Source organism: Lagenorhynchus albirostris, chromosome 5 (assembly GCF_949774975.1).
Source record: "Lagenorhynchus albirostris chromosome 5, mLagAlb1.1, whole genome shotgun sequence".
Lineage (NCBI taxonomy): Eukaryota > Metazoa > Chordata > Mammalia > Artiodactyla > Delphinidae > Lagenorhynchus > Lagenorhynchus albirostris.
The window spans coordinates 22,192,472-22,214,839 of NC_083099.1; positions in this window are offsets into that span (position 1 = coordinate 22,192,472).

Below are 22,368 nucleotides of genomic sequence, written 5' to 3' on the forward strand. Positions count from 1 at the left end.
GACTAGAAAAATACATTTAGTCCCTAAATAGAATGTACCTACATACTTGGTGGTGTGGATTAAAACATAGAATAGTTTTGCAAAACCCTGGATCTCCTTTATCTCTGCCTAGACTCCTGTGTGTCTTTCTGACATTGTTTTTGTAATATAAAAATTAATGAAGAGAATTACTAGATATTGAGAATGACCAATAGACCAATGTAAGTGTCAATGTATGTAGGGCAATTACAGGTGAGTTAGAATAAACATGTTTTAAGAACAGTGGGCCTGGAAAATTGATGTATTTCAAAAACAAAATTAAAGGGTAGGAAAGAGATTTTGGCAATATAATGATTATGGCAAACATACAGTTGTATGGTCAGGGTCTCAGGTGTTGTTGAAATCTACATTGCCAACCTTTCCTCCAACAGAAGGAGTGCATTTCTATACTTTTGGAGGGAACCTAGTAATGGAGTAAATGGAGGTCAGCCTGGAGTAGACAAGGGCTTGGAAGCGCTATTCTACAATTTATGAAAACTCCTTAATGAAATTCAATGTGTCCTATGGTTCTAGAGTCTCTATATTTTCCTTTGGGACCCAATTCTATTTGCTACATTCACACACTTCTCAGATACAGTTGTCTCCAACACTTGCATAGTCATGTCATATACATGCAAAATTCTGATGCAGAAGAAAGCTAGACTACTAAGGAAATGTAAACAAAACTCACAAGTCTCCCCTCCCATGACTACTCCCCATTATCTGGAAAATCTGTATATAGCCTTATTTTTAACCTGACTTCCAAAAACTGTCATTGAAAATCTGCTATACACTAATCAATCCACCATTTCATTTTTCAAGTTCAGGAAGAAAAGGGAAAACACAAAAAAACAGCTTTGAATTCAACTTCCAAATGAAAACACCAAAAAGATAATTTTCATTAGTTAACATATGTTGGTTTGCTCTCATTTTTGTGCACTTCCTTTTGGGAGATTGCTAATCATTTGTAAATTACCTCATAAATTTGCTTTCTATGTTTAAATCTTGATTTTTTTCTATAAAAAATTTCTATAAAAAATTTTTCTATAAAAAATTTGCTTTCTATGTTTAAATCTTGATTTTTTTTCTATAAATGTGCAGGTATTAAGGTATTTAATGTGCAGGTATTAAGCACATTTGAAAGCAGCTTAAAATGATGACTTGATCAACTAAAAAAATGTAATGCGTAGAAAAATGCGATAAAACATCCCACCACTCACAAGTTGACATACTTGTTGTGTATATTTAATTTCTTTTTATATGATTTGGCTATATCTACCCAGAAAATTGGAAAAAAAATGATTTAAGTATTATCCAATTAATCTAGAAATTTGGTTTAGAAAACAAAATCGAAAAATATTTTTACCATAATCTTATTTTGCAGGTGAAATCCAGATATTTACTTAACTGTCTATGTACAGCTATGGCTATTTTTCTTTAAAAGAGTTGTTTTGTTCAAGATGAATTTTTTTTATTTTAAAGCACTATAGAAATTTGAAGTTCCCGATGCATACATATATCAATGGGCCTGAACATGGCAACGATAATAAAGGAAAATTTATTAAGTAAATATTATCCACCAGACCACTGGGGTTTGAAAATACCTTGTCCAAACAGCTCAGGTGCTCTGAGATTTGTTCTTCAATCTCAAATACAGACAAGCTTCTATCTAAAAGTTACACTATAAACAAGTTGTCCAAAAATAAAAGCAGATGTATTATTTTTTATAACCACACATTTTCATAGAAATTCTAATTAAAAATATCCTCAAGGGAAAAGAAAACTCTCAGCCAGTTGAATGTCCTCCAGTGATGGAATAATAGTATAATTTGACTTCTATCCATACCATGGACAATTATGTTGCAATTAGAAAGAATGAGCTAAATTTTTTTCCCGCTGATTTAGTGAGATTTCATGATCCATTGCTAAGTATAACAAATAATATAAAAGTAATAGATATAAAAAGCCCATATTCACAAAACAGTTAATGACATGTATGTATGTAAATGATTCAATGAGGATACAGAAGCATTCAGAATAATACATCAGGTGATTGCCATTAGTTTCTTAGGGGTGAGGCAGAGAAGAGGAGAGCAGAAACCAAGTATTTAGTGCTGCAACTCCAGGTACCACGTCCTCATTCCAGACAAGAACACAAAAACTAAAAAGTGTGTATTAGCTGAGTTTGTCTTTTCCCCCATAAAAATAATATTTCCAGAAACTCACCCAGAAGAGTACCCTAAGCCTCTTACTTGTCATAGCAGTGTCATATGGCCACCCTTATAGAAAGGTAAGTATTTTTAAATGGGCACATTGCCATCAGATCCCAAATTATGTTCATATTAGTTTTTAAAAATGAAAAAAAAATTAAGTAAACGTCTAGCAAGGTCTAGCATGTAAGTAAACACATATACCTAACTAAATAATAAGTATTATACTATAAGAAGCTTTAAATAGCTGATCTGAGTTTAATGTGGCAAAGATAAAAGATAACTACAAATTAATTTAATATTCTAAATGCTCATAAATGCATACAATATTCATAAAGTAACTACCCAACCAGCACCTCTCAGGGTTACCATTTAAAAATTAATTGGTATGGTTTTCCCATGATCATCAAATGTTTTTGAGCTGGTGGCAGAAATCATGGTGATTATTCATGTTAGTTCACTTTGATTTGGGGAAAACACATGTAACTAATATCTATGCACAAAGACCCATTCACACAAACACACACACATATTTATGTATACATATATATACATATATATATATATTTAGTCTGGTATATGTGTTTACTTATACTGCTAGACATTGCTAGATGGTTTACTTAATTTTTATTCCGTTTTTAAAAACTAATATGAACCTAATTTTGGATGTAATGGCCATATGTCCATTTTAAAATAATTACCTTTCCACAAGCTAAGGGTGGCCATGTGACACTGTTCTGACATATATATTGTAATACATTCAGCCTCTGAATAAAACATGTAAATAATTTATTAAAATTTAAAAACATTAAAAAGAATATACCTAACCAATATCCCTGTTCTCTAACAGCATGTTTGTATCACCAAAAAATATCTACATTGGCATATGTATTGTTAAGTTCTGACATGGGTAAAAACACACTTATTGGGAAATTAGTGATTTAAATGCAAAACATTTTTGCTCTCAGAATTTACATTATAGTGTAGGGAGAAAAAGCAATAAAATAAAATAAGCCTAGACTAACTAGCTGTGAAGAGGCAGAAAAAAGAAATAAAGCACCTTCTGAAAGAGGGTGGCTATCTCCGTGTGGTTCTTGAGCAGAGGCCTAACACAGGAGGGAGTTGCAGTGCAGGTATCTGGGGACGGAGCTCCAGACAAAGGAAAAACCCTGCAAAGGCCCTGTGGTAAAGCGTTCAGGATACAAGCAATAAGACATTGAGGCTGGAGCATAACCTGGGGTTAGTGGGGAGGGTGAGACCAAAGAGGTAGTGTGCTTAATTATTATAGAGCCATTAGCCATGATAAGGAAGTTTGATTTTATTCTCAGTGCAATGAGAAATCACTGGAAGACTGAGCAGAGACAAGATCTGACTTGTGTCTTCAAAGGATGATTCTGGATGCCGAGTTGAAAATAGATTACAGTGGAGCAAGAGTCGAATTGGGGATCAGTTAGGAGGAATGGTAGTCATCCAAGCAGGAGATATCCGTTTGCCCTAGAGTGGCAGCCATAAATGTAGCAAGAAATAAAGACCATCTGTATATATTTTATAGGTAACAGGAGATGGCATTTATGGGTCTTCATGAGGAAAAATAATTCAAAGATGACCACACTGTTAGATGCTGTGATAGACGCCTATGTGAAACTCAGAACAGTGGGTGCAAAAAGGAAGTTTACTCTCAAGATCCTCTCCAGATATATCACTCGACTCTGAAAGTTTCACAGGAAGACTAAATGAAGAGAGGTCAGGGCCATTTAAGGAATTGATAAGGGATGCTGAGGCAACCAGAAACTAGCAACAGCACCAAGCTGTTACCAGATCTGGGTCTGAGGAAGGAGAAGAAATAGTGTTACCAAAGAAAGTAGAAGTGAGAGCAGAAGCCACAGAGGAGGGTCCCCATCCCCTTTCCCTGTTGCACAGGAGCTGCCATCACAGTGGCATGTGGCTACTGCAAAAAGTGCAGCTGAGGAAGCGAGAAGTCAAGGGAAGAAATACCATCACTTTTCCATCCTCCCACCTTCCAATCGCATCCCTATGGTCCCGATTGCTAAACTCAATAGGAAGTCAATTAGGAGGCCTAGGTGAGCAGCACAGAGAAGAGGAGGAATGGAGGATAACAAGTAAAGGGGATTAATAAGCTTTATCTTAGGAGAGGAGTCTTGGAATAAGGCATCACAAAGGTAGGAATATTGGAAATTTCTTAAAAAGTGAGTAATATTTCTAAGGTGGTAATAAATTAGAGTCAGAGGGAAGTCAAGAAAATGGTCATGGTTAGCCAGCTCCACCTGATTTGAAGAGAACAGATCTCTCTCCCATTGACATATAACAACACTTTATTCCATCAGAGCCTGGATGCCAAGTTGAAAATATAACAACACTTTATTGCATCAGAGCCTGGCCCAAGCATGTGGCTGACTTAGCACATCTTCTTTCTAACATTTTATTAATTTTTAATATCATATAGAATTCATGAATACATTCTCAACTGAAAAGATTCAAGCATAGAAAAAGCTAAAACTCTCATTGACCAAACCCCAAATTCAAATCCTCCAGATGCAACTATTTTTATAAGCATGAGGATGTGTACTTTCAGCTTGTGTGCTATATATATCTAAATAAATATACTATATGCAAAGTCAAAAATTATATCTATATCTCTGTATTTACCTAGCTACCCAGCCCTAACTTCTCTCCTAACTCTAACTGGAGATTTCTGTATCTCATTAACTAGTAAACATCTTCACTTGCATATCTAATATACCCCAACTTTCGACCAGCCTTGAGTCTTTTGATCTCTTTCTTTCTTTCTTTTTATAACTCACTGAGAAAATGAGCAAAAAGTTCAAGTCTTGAAAAAATTAACATTCATCAAAAGTGTTTTTCATTAACGTCCTTTGATTTTCTGTTCAAGGTAGAGTTAGGTATCAGGTATGACCCACACTGGTTTCTCAGCACGCTGTTCGGGAAATCTCTGTATCCATTCTTGCAGAGGCCCAAATAGAGACTTGAGAAATTCCTCCATCATTGTCTAACCTGGAAGAGGTGACAAAGAGGCCTGTCTAAAAAAAGTTCTAGCACTAGTAAGCATGGGGGAATGAATACTAAAAAACACTCCACCCTCTTCTTTCCATATTCCTGTTCTATTTTCTTATCAAAACGTAAATAAATAATCTTATGAGGATGAAGTAGGATTAGGTAGTGCAGATATAGACAGAACCTGCAGGCATGCCCTTGCTCATTTGAGCAGGAATATTTCAAGAGTACCCAGAGGTGGTGCTCAGATATTCACTGATATAAGAAAAGTATTGTCCCATGGAAAGTATAGAGAAATGCTCTCTTCCTGCCTCCATAAGTTTGTTCAAGAGTTCCTGACACAAGACTACTAGAGCTGAAAAGATAGATCCAGGAACAAAATACTGTCAAAGCAAACCCTACGGTATGCAAGAATTTAATACATGATATAGTGCAAATTGTTTGCATTCTGGGAAATCTAAGACAATACATTGTGTTTTGTATTGCTTTAAAACATTTAATTATAAGACTGTTGACACATTTTAATGAGATAATACAAATAAACCACTTAGTATTCTGAGTGGCATATGAATAGAGCCTAGTTATTTCCATTATTAATAATTTGAAAATTAATTTAGATAATTACATATCATACTTCTTGTCTAAAAATAAAATTCTAAGCATGTAATTAATAGTTATCGTTGTCCTTTTAAAATATTAGATGTCCTCCTGAGCATAATAATGAACAAGCTTTGCCTTTTCTCAAAACTAATTAAGTCACATTACAAGGATTCAGATTACACTTGAGTTTTATTTGAGGTGACATTGCATGTCCTCAAAGTGCATTTTTAAAGACGCAACATAAAAATGCCAACAAATTAGGAGTAAGGCCTAATTCCTATTGACTAACCTAGGAAATGTTCCTGTTAAGAATATTTCCAAATTTCATGCTGAAGATGTAAAAATACAAAGAACCAAGGATTGCTTTAGTTAACTCAGAATACCAACAGTTCTCATAGATAGAAAAAGCACAAATTGTATTTTTAAACTGAAGTCAAGGGAGAAGTGTTAAGATTTTTAAAAGAAACTGTGCAACAAGCCAAGCCATGAAAGTGTGGGATGGCAGCCTGCTATAAATTTCTCTGGCAGTTATGTCTGTAACCCTAAATCCAAGTTACTGAAACCCTATAATACAATAATAACAAAAGCAAAGCAGTGTGAGCACAAGGCCTGTCAGATTCATGATGAGCTGGTGTCTTCCATGAAAAGAACACACCAAATGAAATTAGTGGAGGGGAGATTAATAGAATTTCATCAGTTTCTAACACGGATTCTCTAAGCCGACTCATAAATTTCCTATGTTCTGAAAGGCAATGGCTTGAGCCCTTTTGAAACCAAGCACAAAAATCACCACCACAAGTTGCCTCGGCTGTTGTGAGGTCAAGTTTTGCTGGGGGGCCTTAACTGAACAAGGGTAGGGGAGCAAGTTTCAAATACAGCACTGGTGCCCTATTCACAGGGGCAGTATACAATGGCGGTTACAAGCTGGCATTCCAGGGCCAGATTGCTAGGGTTTGAATTCTGGCTCCACCACCTGCTGACTCAATGACCTTGGGCAAGTTTCTCGGCATCTCTGTACCTCATTTCTAGAATGGGTGCAATAACAGTATCAAGCTGAGAAAGTTGTGAGGAGGATTCATACTGCACATACATACATGCAAATTGCTACAACTGGGCCATAGAAGTTAGCTGACATTACTATTACTCTCCCGCACACCCTAGTCACTGTCTGAATGACTGTGTTGATGAAGAAGTAAAAATAAAAAGCAGTTTTATTAATACAACCTTTAATATAATAATTTAATATTTAATAAAATTTAATAATTTAAGGACTTGTTCTTACTCCATACTGGCTGTGGTTCCAGACTCATGTAAGGAAGGTCAAAGAAGGGAGACATTGGTGTCTCCTGTGAGAAAGTGTGGCTTCAGGAAGTTCTGAGTTTCCTACAATTTGGACTCAAGCAAAGGTTAGATGACTCTTTATAGGGATGGTATGAGCATTAGAAGTTGGCCTGAAGAGCTTGTTTTGTTCCCTTCAAAGCCGAGAGTTATATAAATAGAAACATAAAACAAGGGAGTTGGGGTTAAGGGTCATTTAAGAGTCAATCCCCCTAACAGAAAATTCCAACTCCTCTGACCCACTTAACATTTATTTATTTTATCTTATTTAGTAAACACTACCCTGCCTTCAGAGGCATGGGATCTGCTGCTTCTGGTTTTGTTTGTCTTAATTTAGAATTATTCAAATTCATTTTCTATGAAAATTTTATAGCTAACTTAAGGTAATGAGAAAACCCCAGAGATTTAATCACAACATCATATATTTGCATACCTTTGGTCTAAAACTACCTACAGCCAAAATGGATGTGATTTTGGTGATGTTTCTGCATCAAGAGAAGGAAAAGATGTTGAGTATACCTTTTCCCAAACAAAGGAACGGGGGGCAGAGATGTAGAAATGGATAAAGACATAAGATAAAATAGTTGAAAACAAATTAACAGCACTATGAAAATCTACCACAGACGTCACCCCTTGAGAGCCATACTGTCTTGGGCTATTCCTATTTCTCAGATAAGATCAAGGTCATTCAAGGGCATTGATCGTATGTCATATTTCCTCTGAGCCTCACTCAGTGCCTAGCATAGAGCTGCACTTCTCTTCACTCCCTAATGATCACAACCAGTCCCGTCTTTAAATACCATCGACTTAACACATCTATCTTTATTCCTGACCTCTCTCCTAATGCTTATATATCCAGCTCTCTACTCATTTGACTTGATCTAATATGCCTCAGTGCCTGCTCAAGTGAACTCCTGACTCTAAGCTCCGATGTGGACACTACAGTCCACTGTCCTTGGTGCTCCACCCAGAGCTCCTGAGATTCCTCTTACTTGTTTTCACATAAGACCTGCCCCCCAGCTTCAGCGTGCTTTGACTTGTACCTGTAATCATCTGTCTTAGTCTACGGGGGCTGCTATAACAAAGTACCAAGAGTCTGCGTGGCTTAAACAACAGAGATTTATTTTCTCACAGTTCTAGAGGCTGGAAAGACCGAGATCAAGATGCCATCTGATTTGTTTCCTGTTGAAGGCCCTCTTTCTAGCTTGCAGATGGCTGCCTTCTTGCTGTGTCCTCACATAGTGGAGAGAGAGATCTGTTTCTCTTCCTTTCCTTATAAAGTCACTAACCCCATCATGAGGGCCCTACTCTGATGAACTCATCAGCCTTGATCATTTCCCAAAAGCCCCATCTCCAAATACCATCCCATTAGGGATTAGGGAGTCAGCATATGAATTTGGGGTGACACAATTCAGTCCATAGCACCTTCTTAAAGGATAGCCCTTGGGCTACTGGAGCTGCTTAGAACCATAGGGAATGTGAAGTGCCTGGGAGTTTCTGTTCCTCTTCCCTGGCCCCAGCAGCCCATCCCAAATTGCCTTAAGGCAGGAAGAGCTCTGAGATGTGATTTATACTCCAGGTCTCCTTTTGGATCAGGTACAGCTGGGGACTTAGCCTGCCATGGCACCCCTTGCTCAGCTTTCTCCCCTTCATTTTCCTGCTTCCTCTACTCCCTTTTCCATCTCTCTTGGAAGCACGTTCTTCAAATTCCAGTCTCAGGAATTGCTTCTAAACTAAGACACTCCCCAAACCTTTTTCTCTCCAAAGAACTCCTCTGCTAGCACTTCGCACTCATAAGACCACCATTAAATCACGTTTCTCATCCATCATTCTTGACTTCTTTTTCTCTCCATCTTACATGTAATCTAACAGAAAGTCTTGCAAGCTCTACCTTCGAAATATACCCTGACACTGGCCACCTCACAGGACCTTCACTGTCACTCTCTTAAGTAGGTGACCATATAATGCACTGTCTTTGAGAGTGAATACGAGTGCTACTAATAGTTACGTGGGGACAACGGTTACAAATCAGGACAACGGTGTATGGTTCCCCAAATCTTAGTTTCACCTATGATCTCTCCTATTTGGACAATTTTTGTCCATTATCTTACATCTTGAACTACATCTATTCTCTACTGAGTAGCAAAAGTGATATTTTTTATGTACACTGGGTCATGCCACTCCCCTGTTCAGAAAACATCCAATATCTTCACATCCCACCAGAGTAAAATCCTAATTCTTCACCAATGCTGAAAATGCCCTACATGGTTGGCATCTAACTACTTTGCTGAGCTCCAGCCACACTGAACTCTGATGTTCTTTCCATACCCTACGCACATTCTCAACTCAGGACCTCTGTACTTGCTGTTCCCTCTGCCTGAAATAGTCTGCCCCCAATAGTCCCATGTCTCGTTCACTTATTTCATTCAGATTTCTACTAGCTTGTATAAGATACATCCACCCTCCCACCCTCTTCTCTGCTCTAGATTCCTTTGTAGCAATTATAACAACACGACATATTACTTTTCTTTGGTTATTATTATTAGTGTCATTCCCTCTCACTAGATTGAGAGTCCAGTTCCAAGACCTGTCCCTGGTCCCAGGATGCTGGCACAGAGCTGGTACTCAAAATATTTGTTCAGTTCTTGTAAGTCCCCATGGAGTTCTAAATGCTCCTTTAAGACTCATTTGTGTGTGTGTGTGTGTGTGTGTGCATTGCTTTAGCTAAGGTCCTTTTTCATTTTCTGAAAAAAATTAAATTCTAAAATGTACTTCCACCCTCTAATCCCTTTTCATTTTAGACTTAATTATTGAATTTAGTTTGTTAAGGATTTGGTGGTTCATTTTAGAAACATAGTAAATTATTCACATTTAGATGAATACTAAGAATTAATATTTGAGAAAGAGGGTTTAAATATGTACACTATTTAATGACAACACATTATCTGTAATTTCTCAAAAACAAAATAGAAACATACTCTCTACCTTTGAAAATCTCTATGTCCTGTCTTCATTTTTATCACAATCTGAATGCAAGGTTTTTTATTTGTAATAAGCATGATTATAACGACTAATACCTTTTAAATATTAGGTTCTGGAGTGTAATTTGGGCATGTATGATTCTGAGAAATGAGTTCTGGAAAGGTAACCCAAAGCATTCCCTGCCAAAATCCTGAATATTTAGAGAAAATGTGGAGAACGGCTTTTATGCATTCCCTCCCCCATTTATTCAACCCTTCTTAGCTCTTTAGTAGCTCCCTGCCACAATTAAAAATCTATTTCCCTTGAATTTCATCTTTAAGCACATCAAGGTGACATCATCATATTTTAAAAAACCTTTTTTCTACTCAGGATAATGCTTTTAGACACTAACTTATCTTCTGTATTATTATTTAAAAGATGAAAGTGGAGGGCTTCTCTGGTGGCGCAGTGGTTGAGAGTCCACCTGCCGATGCAGGGGACACGGGTTCGTGCCCCGGTCGGGGAAGATCCCACATGCCGCGGAGCGGCTGGGCCCGTGAGCCATGGCCGCTGAGCCTGCGCGTCTGGAGCCTGTGCTCCGCAAAGGGAGAGGCCACAACAGTGAGAGGCCTGCCCACCGCAAAAAAAAAAAAAAAAAAAGATGGAAGTGGAATCCTTGATATTTATTAGACACTGAGGTGGGTACACCCATCTCTTAGTTTCAATGCTACATTCTAATAAGTTGGGCTAAGATGTAATTTATTGTTGAACGCCCATCCCCGTCTTGATTTTTTTCTTCTATTTTAAGCAATACATAAATAAAATGAACATAAATACAATATAGTCTCACATTAGTGAAAACTATCTTGCTACGTATGAAGTAAAATATGTAGCATTATGTCCAAAACCTCCAAACTCTCTAAGGAAGAAGTCACTGTGAATAGTTTCGTGTATATCCGTGTTGTCTCTTTCTTACATATTTGTGTGTGTGTGCACATGTACGTGTGTTTGTGTGCATACACATTTGTTTATTTAAATGATTCCATACCATATGTGTTTACCTATGACTGTCTATGCTGGAATAGATTTCCTCTTTTATTATAATGGCTGGCTATATTCCACAGCATATATATATATATATATATATATATATATATAAAATAATTTTCCGTCTCTTTTTGATTGGCTTTATTTAATTTCCAATTTATAACTATCGTAAAAAAATTTTTTTCAAACTGTATCCATAAATCTTTGCTCACCTGTGTCCACAGGCTTGTAGATAGGATTCATAAAAAAATAAGTTCTGAATGAAATGCTATATAAAATTCTTATTTTGATATTTCCTGCCAAATTGCTTTCCAAAAAGATTGCTCCAATTTACACTCCCACTAAGAGTGTGAGAAGAATACCTATTTCTTCAAAAATGGATACTATCAATCTTTTGTATTTTTGGTATGTAGTGGTTACAAAAACAATGTCTTATGATTGTTTTAATTTGCATTACTCAAAGAATCTTTAGTCTACATCTTTAAATGGGAAAATGTGACCTATTGATATTATTGTGATACTAATATATTTAATCTTAATCTTTCCTCTTTTTTACAGCATTTACTTACCTTGCTTTCTTGTTTTTCTCTCTGATTCTTTCTTTCTTATAGTAATTTTGAAAGATTTTTTTTGCTTCAATCTCCAAGTTTTGATGGTGTATTAGATATATAATATCTATGATATCTAATCTTATAAAATTTTAGAATTTTAATATGCAAATACACATTTGATTTTTACCTATGTCTAGAATTCATCACTTCCTAATCACTTTTTCCTATGCAAGATGAAGCATTTACCTTAATTATTAATTTCCCTACCCATCTCTTTCATGGTAAAGTCATATTACTTTAAAATAGCTTTATTTCAAAGAAGGTGGGGAAGTATTTTTTTATTGATGTAAAATTTAAAAACAGTTGAATAGATCTTAAATGTACAATTCAATAAGTTTTCATAAATGCAAATATATGAGTAACCACCACCTCAATCAAAATGTAGAACATTTTTATCACTCCATTCTGTACCCCATCCCAGTCAGCTACACAGTGTTTAGGCAACCACTATTCTCATTTCTGTCACTAAAGATTAATTTTGTCTGTTTTTAACTTCATTTAAATGAAATCTTAAAGTGTGTACGATTTCTTCTGTATCATTTAACTCACCATAAGTTTTTGAAGTTCATCTATTTTTGTTTATAGCAGTAGCATATTCTTGTCATTGCTGAGTAATATTCCATTGTCTGATACACCACAATACTTTCAACTACTCTCCTGTTGATGAACATTTGGATTTCTTTTTTTTTTTGGTTATTGGCTAATATGAATCAAGCTGTTGTAAGAATACATATGCAAGCCTTTCTGATGGCATATGTTTTTATTTCTCTTAAGTAAATATGCAGGGGGAAAATGCCATATGTGGGATAGGTGTATGTTTAACTGTTTAACTTTTAAAAACTGTCATCTAATTTTTCAAAGGAGTTATACAATTTTACACTCATCAGCAATGTTTGAGAATACTAGTTGATATATATTGTCACTGGCATTTTGTCTTATCAATCTTTGTAATGTTAGGCCTTCTAGTGAGTATAAAATGCTGCCGTTGTGGTTTTTAATTTGTATTTTTCCTTTCAATGATGATGCTGAGAAATGCAATGCTTATTAGCCATTCATATATTTTCTATTGTGAATGTCTATGCAAGTCTTTTGTCCACTTTTAATTGGGATGTTTGTTTTTTGTATTGATTTATAAGACTTATTTGTTTATTTTAAATGAAAGCTTTTTGTCAAATACATGTTTGCAAATATTTCCTCCTAATCAATAGCTTGCCTTTTCATTGTCTCAATGGACTTTTGAAGAGCAAGGGTTTTAATTTTATTGAAATCCAATTTAATATTTTTTGGCCAATATTTATTTTCTTTCAAGCATAGTACTTGTTGTACTTTCAAGAAGGAATCTTGCCTACCCAGTTACAAGTATATTCTATATTTTCTTCTGGAAGCTTCATTGTTTAGTCTGTAATCCAGCTCAAATTAAATTTTGTGTATGGTATGCCACAGGAGTCAAAGCTCCTTTTTTACTCATATGAACACCCAGTTGTTCCAGCATCATTTTGGTTCATTTTTTACTTTCAAGAGTTTGACAGAGTGATTGAGTGCATGTTCCTAGCTCAAGCAACTTACATTTAAATCTTGTTTCCACCACTATCTACCAATATGACCCTGATCATCACATCTAACTCTGTGTGTCTCTGTGACCTCAATCTTAAAACATGGATTAAAATAGTATATATTTCTGAGTTTTTCTTTCTTCCTTTCTTTTAGTTTTGGGGATTAATATGTATAAAGTTCTTAGAACAATACTTGGCATATATTGATAGTAACTTTATAGAAATGTTAGCTTATAAAAAAACCTGATAATTATTTCAGAAATAATATGAAAGTTTATAATTAATATCTGATATAACATATTATAATAATATAATGATACTGATTTCATAAATATCAACATCTATTTTCCTCAATAGGAAATTTTGAATGTTAACGTGGGCTAATCTAAAAGTCAAGTTGTATCATTTTGTACTTTTGTTTAATCTTACAGTTGATAGGTTTTTACTTTAGGTATGAGTATTCTGTTGTTCAGTCTACGTATTGACGATTTTCTGCTATGATGATGTTATCTCTCAATGGATAGTAATCATTTATTTTTCATAATAATCTATTCTTATTTTCTGAATGAAATATCATCTTCATTCTTGCTGAAAATATAAATATTTATTATAAATTTCCTTCATTTGTTTTATTGACTCAGTGCTATTTGGTGTTGCTTATTCTGATATTAAATTTAATGATTCTCTTTCATGTTGTTGGCATTCTTCAAGTGTTTGCTGATTCCTTATCTCGTGGCGAATTCGATACTTGATCATTTGTGTTTGCTCTCATTATAAGTAACTTTTGTTTGTTACAGCTGGTTTTACATTGGAAGTCAGGATATGCTTCGAGCTTTTATTCTGGCTATTATATAACCCAATAACTTTATAGGTTATGGCTCAACTTTTGTCCCAGAGGTGCAACTCAAAAATAGTTTAGAGAACTATCTCTCCCATCTCCATAATCTTCTGTCAAAGAAATTCCCTAAATAAATATATGTAATTTGCAACAACAAAAAAAAATCTGTCTGTAACTTTTCTTTTTATTCTCTCAATAATGTCTTTCACAAAGCAAAAGTTTTTCATTTTGATGAAGTTCAATATTGGGTTCCTTTTTATTCTTCATTTATGGATCATGCTCTTGATGTGGTAACTAAGAATTCTTTGCATGACTCAGTGTCACAAAGATTTTTTCCTATGTGCTCTTCAAAAAGATGAACATTTCTACATTTTACATTTATCTGTATTATTCATTTTGATTTCATGTCTTTATAAGGTGTGAAGTATAGTAGGAAGTTTCTTTTTTCTAATGAGATGTCCAATTGTTCTAACAGACTTTGTTGAATATACTTTTCATTCTCCACTGATTTGCCATTGTACTTTTGTCAAAAAATAGACTGACCAGAGGCTTCCTTTATTAGGTCCACGTATAAAGAACATGGGTATCTTCACTCCTGTGTTTACAAGAAGAAGCTAAAAACTGAAAATTAGTACTTTTTGTATGCATCAGAGAACTGAAGATACAGGGCAAATTGTCACCCTGAAATCTGTGATTTTAAACACTTGACACACAAAGTGTGCTCCCCTGACCCAATCTACCTAATCCAATGTATTTTTGATGGTCAGGGTCCTCATAGGCTTCTACGTCTATCATTAGAACTCCAGACACCATTCTTTTCTCTTCTCCAATCCAATCTCAGCTTTTTCTTAGGAACACCTCTACTTTTTTTTTTTTTTAATCTCCTCAATGTCAATGCTCCTTCAAGTAATGTTCTAGGTCTTCCTCTCAATTTGCCTACTAACTTTGGGTCATATGACCCAGTATCATAGCCTTACTTACTTGCCATCTACTCTAAATAATGTATTATGAACATTTTTTTTCTTGATGACATTTTTTAAGAATCTGGAGAATGCTATGGATTCTCTCCATAGATATTTATGCATGGACCCATGGACACAAAGTTTTGCTTGCAAGTTTAGGGGGATTTTACACCCCCTGGTTAAGGATATTGACATGTATTCACTGATGAATTGCAGAATTGCCTCTCCAATCTCATTTTCTCTTCTGAATTTTTCTTTTGAACAGCTCAATGTCAGCTTAGGTGGCTCTCACATAATTCAAATTCAATATACCCCAAACTTAATCTTTCATCATTCTCTAAACACCTGTTCCTTCCCTGTAATTTTCTATGTCACTGAATAGTAGCACAATCTATCCATCTGCCCAAGCTGTAAATCCGAAATAGAGAAAGCACCACTCAACTGCTGAATCTTGAAAGATGCCTGTAATACCTTAAATAATAATGCATTTATATAAAGAGCCCAAAATAGGCAAGAAAATAGTGTTGTTTGTAAATTACAAGATTAATTACATATTTTATACCATTTTGTAATTTATCAAATTTGTTTACTTTTTATCTCATTCAGTCTGCACAACAGTCAGTCTCGTAAGGTAGCATCTTGTCAAGGGTTCCCCTGGACAATTCATTTCTGGGACTGCTGGAGAAAAAGCCATTTTATAATAAAACTTTCTCTCTTTGGACACCAACTGTTATGTAAATTATTTGAAGCTCATACACTTTAACAACAACAACAAAAAAAAAAACAATAGTGGCAACTTGATTACAGCACAGCAGATTCAGTTAAGAGCCAATGTTATGGTTGAAACCCAAGAGTGTAATTGGCTCTTAGCATTATATTTTAGAAGATTTGATTGGTTATTGTGTTTGCGAGGTCCAACCCCAGGACTCCTGGCTAGTCTCCATAGAAATCCAACAAACATCCTAAAAGTAAAGGCCTTGTATTTAACTCTCAAGGCTGGTCTGGTGTCCCAGGATCTAATCCTTTCTGTTTGAGGGTCTCTTTTCTATGAAACAGAGTTTTGAAACAAATTAATTACAAGAAAGGCAATGTAAGCATGGATGTGTGTTTCCTCTGGGGGAGGAAAGGCACTGGATGCCTGAGGTTGACATTAGATCTCTAGTGTGACTTTAAAGGAACCAAGGTCCTTTGTAATCCATTATCAGTCATTACATGCCCAAGAGACATGGCCTTGGCCCTCCTTTTCTTTACAACCACAAAGACTATGGGTTCTGTGGGCATTTCTACCTTAAACTCTGAATACATCCGTTGGATTTATTAACATATAATTGTGTGTGTGTTTGTGAAAAGTAATATATATATATACACACTTCTTGAGCTCACTCATTTCTAAGCAGATTATAATTTCATACATGATTTTTCAGTATGCTTTTGGTTAGTCCGATTTTTTTGAAATCATAAAATTGACATAAAGTTGTCATTGCTTGGTAAATTATATTTCCCCCACTCCTGCAATATGTTAAAGTAGAAATAAAAAATTAAGAAATTTGTTCTCGTCTTCCACTTCTGCATTTTCACCATCTTTAATAATTGTGACATGGTGGAAAGAATCCATATTGTAAATTAAAAAAAAATAGATGAATCATGAGTTTTAGTCTTATCTCTGCTTCTATTACTTGTATTATTTTTAGTAAATCAAGTACCCTCTTTGGGTCTCAGCATACTCATATGTAAAATGAGGAAGCTGGACTAAACCTCTAAGGTCCTTTACAGCACAAATTCTATGAATCTTGTAATTACTTCCATTTTATGGTGGTTGGTGAAGTGCCCTTGTCGAGTGAACAATTCAGATCTACATCCTTCTGAACCATTTTTTAATGCCCTAGTGCTCCCAAGGGAAGAACAGTAACAAATGAACAGAATATTTGCTTCTATAATTCAGTATCCTTTGAAAATGTCAGTCAAATGCTCTGACAATATGCCTAAATACCCAACTTCCACTTTAACCAGTGGCTTTTCATTGACACATTCTTCCTTTTCTTTATTCTTTAGTTTAGTTGTTTTCTGGTGAAAAATCAATACATTGTCATTGTAATTAACAGTGTACAGAACACACATTGAAGAACAGAAGAAGGAAAAAAAAATTACCTTTAATCTTACTATTCCAGAGACCCATTATCAAAATTATTCCTTTGGGCCCATCTGTGTGTGTCTATATGTGTGTGTGTGTGTGTGTGTGTGTGTGTGTGTGTGTGTGTAGTATAATTTTACAATATTAGATGAATTGTACTTTCAATGGTGTTTTGTGACCTACCTTTATTACATATAAATATTGTGAACATATTTACACACTTATGAAGGTAGAATCTATGTCTTTATTTTAATGGCTACAAGCCATTCCAATGTTTGGAAATGCCATGACTTATTTAACCAAAGAATATATTGTTGGATAATTTAACTGTTCGTAGTGTTTTGTATTATAAGAAAGTTTTGAAATAAACATCCTTCATCTTTAAACACTTGTCTAATTATTTCCTTATATTCCATAAACTTAAGATTTGTACGTTTTTGTGGTTGCTGTCTGAGTAGATTTACACAAGTATTTTTACCTGTACCTGGTCCTATATAAATACCTTTCTAAATCTACGATTCAGCTTTTGTCTCCTGCTTCCTGAGTCATTCCCTGGTCTTCAGACCTTCAGCCTCCACCACCCTTTGCATACACAATCTTCCTTTCTCAGGAGCTCAAGAATGATTCCCAACCTCAGTGTTGCCCCATGAGTGTGGTTGTCTGCCTCAGCTTTTCATCTCTCTTTTTTCTTGGTACTTACTCAGAGCATGCTTGCAAAACCTCCCACTCCTTTTGGCTATGTATTTTCCTTTATTATTCCCAGTAAAATATTTTGCATAAAGCTTATGTATCATCATGTAAACTGTATAGCTTTCTATTTTTTCCATTCTTTTGGGTATCGAATAGATCTGGTTTATATTACTAATACTGGAATGTTACACATTTTATTTATGGTTTTGTATTTATATGTAAAACTATTATAGCAAATCCTTTAATCCCTTGATTTCAGATTTAGTATATATGCACTTAAAGGATTAATTTCATAACTCAGGGACATGGATAAAATCAAGGAAATCTTTTCATATGTTATTGACTACTACGTCAGAGCAGAGGCATGCACTTTTGTAGTTTTTGAAATGTCTAAGGAAGGAAAATATAAGTAGACATTTCTGCTTATACAGTCTCTCAAGTGCATTTTAGCTTCATTTACTTTTTTATCTATTCCATATAAAATAATTATCGTTATCTTTCCTGCTGATAAAAGCTCACAGTTGTGAAAATACAGAAGCAATAATCTTCTCATCTAATATAGCAATATTTACTTTTCGTAAAGTAAATAGGGTAGAGTTCGATTATTGGGGCCTATGTTCTATGTCAGACAATGAACTCAGAAAACACAGGTTAGCAACCCATACCCTAGCCAGAACCTGAAAGTATAAACACCAGAGTGGACTTTCAATAGAGGTGCAACCTGATAGCCATTCTGGGAACAAGATTACCAGCCAATTCAAAAATCTCGGGAAGACAAAGTAGAACCTGAGAGCAAATATCCAAAGATCAAGTGGAACGACTCATCCTGAGCCATCTAGAAAACTCTGGGGAGGAAGACAGAGAGGATAATAGTGAGAGACCCCAGTAAATATAAATAAGGTTAGGTTATGGGGAAGAGAGAGAGACAGAGTTTACCAATTCTCGGAAGTTGGAATCAGAGAAAAAAGAACTGTGCAAGATAAAAACTTATTTTAAGAAGGAAATAGGACAAGAAAAGGAGAGCCAAATTTGAACCATAAATCTTACCTTGTTTTACAGCCAGTGTTAATTAGAACTGCTACTCACAAATCCCCAGGACAGTGGTTAAACTGTGCATAACAAGTTCAACTGGTTGAGCTGATATCCTTAGATCCTGCCAGTGAGCCATTCTGGCTTGGGAGTGCAAATGTAAGCACAGCACCCAATATCATTGTAAAATGTGTGCTCACTTTTCTTTTTCAACCTCTTGAGAAGTGAAAATGGTAGTTGGAAAAACAATAGAGAAGAGAGGAGCAGTGATGGAGCTGATGACATGGCATTTCCTGTATGAGTAGTGAGTTAGAAAGGTTAATTCCAGAAACAAATAGAAATATATTTATAGAAGATTTTTAGATTCTAGGAGAGTGCTATAATCTGAAGGAACTGTTTCCATGAGGGTCTTTGTAAGACACTGCAGCCCACATGATTAAATAGGAAATTCTTCCATTGTACTAACACTAGACTCCCCCTCCTATTTGCAGAACTGGCCGTTAGCAGGAGAGGTTAGCATCCCATGACATAAACAAAGATGCTCTTGGTGGGCCACCTTCAGCAGTAATTTTCCTTCTAACAGCTTTGCAGGTGACTGAGCTCACTTAGAGGTGACAACCAGATGAGAAAAGATAGACTTAGCAGAGATTGATGTGTGATAATTACATCTGATTCTATGATATGTGGGGATACCTCTTTTGGGGGATTTCCTGATATAACAGGGGTTTATCCTAAAAGATAAAATGTCTTGCCTGAGGGGTGGTGGGGTCTACAGCCATCATGACATGGGTATATATGACATGCGGGTGTACATGGATTTACATAAGTCCTATTTGTAGCCACAGATGAAGGCAAGTTTGGGTGACCTTGAGTTGCATAAAGAAATATACCAAAGGGAAGCCAAAGGTGCCTCAAATACTGTGTGAATTGATAAATGATTGTGAAAATTTCCCATTTTGGAAGTTTCTTGGTGGTCTAGATCAATTTGAAGCCCTCCAAATGACTTTGTGTGGAAAAAGCAGGGAGTCCAAGTCAGCCAGAGCACCCTGGTTTCAGACACCAAACTGGGAACTTTTTTCATAAGTTCCTAAGATAGTCTCAAGGAAGGAGCAGAGTCAACAAGAGTTAACTAAAATTTTCCTAACCCATGTAAATCCAGACCCTGGAGCCCTGCAGAAAAGCCCTATGTCTCTGATGGCATGGAGTACCATTGACCTGTATCATCTGGAAGAAACAACTTTGCTTTCCATCAGCATCTGGAACATAATTGGGATGTCTCCACATTAAATTTAGGATAAAGGAAGGAAAGCTGCTGTTTTGTTTGAGACACTCATTCATCTATGCCTTATGAGAAATCAAGTCCCCTAGTCAGAGTGAGAAGCTAAGAATGAGACCATAAAAAGGACAAAACCAATTTTGCCCGATAACATAAAGGGCCATATTAAATTCCTTAGTAATACCATGTATTTCCCAAAGTTTCCACTTCCCAAAATAAAGATTATAATTTATCTTAAACTGATGTGTACTGTTTTATCTTTGAGATAGAAAGTTTTTTTTTTTCCTTGGGAATGCATGTATTTGAGTGTTTGGAGTGCATTTTGTGCAAAAGTTATCTACCAGCAGGAGAGAATATCAGGGTATCAAACTTGGACGGAGGTAGGAAGAGGAGCGGGGTGCCTGAAACCCATTCTAAATGCTGGGTTTCTATGAAGCAATTTGTCCAATCCTTCGCTTTTGCTCAAACTCCTACCAAACCCCACAGGCTGTTTTCCAGATTCCGTTAACTCAGATATTGCAAATAAACTGGCATGGAGTATTATCCTAGTAGAAGAAGATAGTCAGTGGGTAAAATTTTCCTAAAGAGGTACACTTTTGCACTGCAAGAAAAGAAAGCAGATTCTTTTAGGGCAACTACAAAAAAAGAAAATAAAGTCATAAACCAGGGTGTTCTCAAAAAAAAAAAAGTTCTATGATATAGTTAAGTTTCTTTCATCTTCAATCCTTAGACTCCAGAAAGGTCATCTTAACATCTAATTTTCTGGGTCTACTTTGCCCCCTCAATGTTGTAATTTCCTATGGTTACCCGCTAAACTTCCATTAATTATGTAACATTAAAACTCAGTGTTAGAAGTTGGTGTAGTGGCAAAAATGCTATTGAAGAGACAGTGCTAATTCTGTAGTTCTAGGCAGAAATCATAGCAAAGAGAGCAAGGTGGGTGCAAGAGTGGCCATGAGGAACCTCATGTCATGGGAGGGTCAGGTTGCAGTACATTTCACTCCAGATCAGGATGGAGACATTCTTTTGTCGAAATGTTCTAGAAGAAGGCTGTCCTTATCCAAGGAAGGGGTAGGTATGGGGTGAGCTGGGAAAGTCAGATCCCATCATTTGGTGGTAGGGCTATCTAATTAACAAATATTTGGGTTACAGAACAAAGTCGCATAAATAAGAATCTTTAATTAAAAAATAATGTGCACAGCTTCCCTGGTGGTACAGTGGTTGAGAGTCCACCTGCCAATGCAGGGGACACGGGTTTGAGCCCTGGTCCGGGAAGATCCCACATGCTGCGGAGCAACAAAACCCGTGTGCCACAACTACTGAGCCAACGCACCTGGAGTCCGTGCTTTGCAACAAGAGAAGCCACCACAATGAGAAGCCCGCTCATCGCAGCGAAGAGTAGCCCCCGCTTACCGCAACTAGAGAAAGCCCGCGCACAGCAACGAAGACCCAACGCAGTCAAAAATAAATTAAAAAAAAAAACCTCACAGGGACTGCTGGGCTCTCAATGATACCTGCCCTCAAAAAAAAAAAAAAAAAAAAGTACAGGGGTAAGTTAAAAAAAATAAAAACAAAAAATTATGTGTAGCAAGTGCATGCTTATTTCAATAGGTATTCAATGCAACTAGATATTAATTTGAAAAGCAAGTCATTTGGAATATTCTCCTAAAATCTTCCTTCTGGAGAACACATTTTAACACAATTATATTAAAGTTGACATTTTATCATACAGTTTCATATTACTTTGCAATAGTTTCATGTGGTTTCTCCCCCTACCCACTACCCCCAGACACCCCGTAGTAAGTCCCTTAGCTCACAGCTATTGCAAAATTGCGTGGCTAGATTTTGCTATTGTCCCACATTTAAGTGACTTCCCACAGACATAAGCAGGGACCCAGTCTTCAGGTAGCAGTGTTAGAAATGAGTCACCCTAGCTTTCTTACTTGGGGTGACAGCAATGTTTGCTTTATTTTCACGTCAGTGGTAGTTTTGTGGTAGAACTATGAGTAACTCATAACAAGGGATGGACTCAGTTGGTCTCAAAATACCTTCAGTTCACATAGCCTTGTTA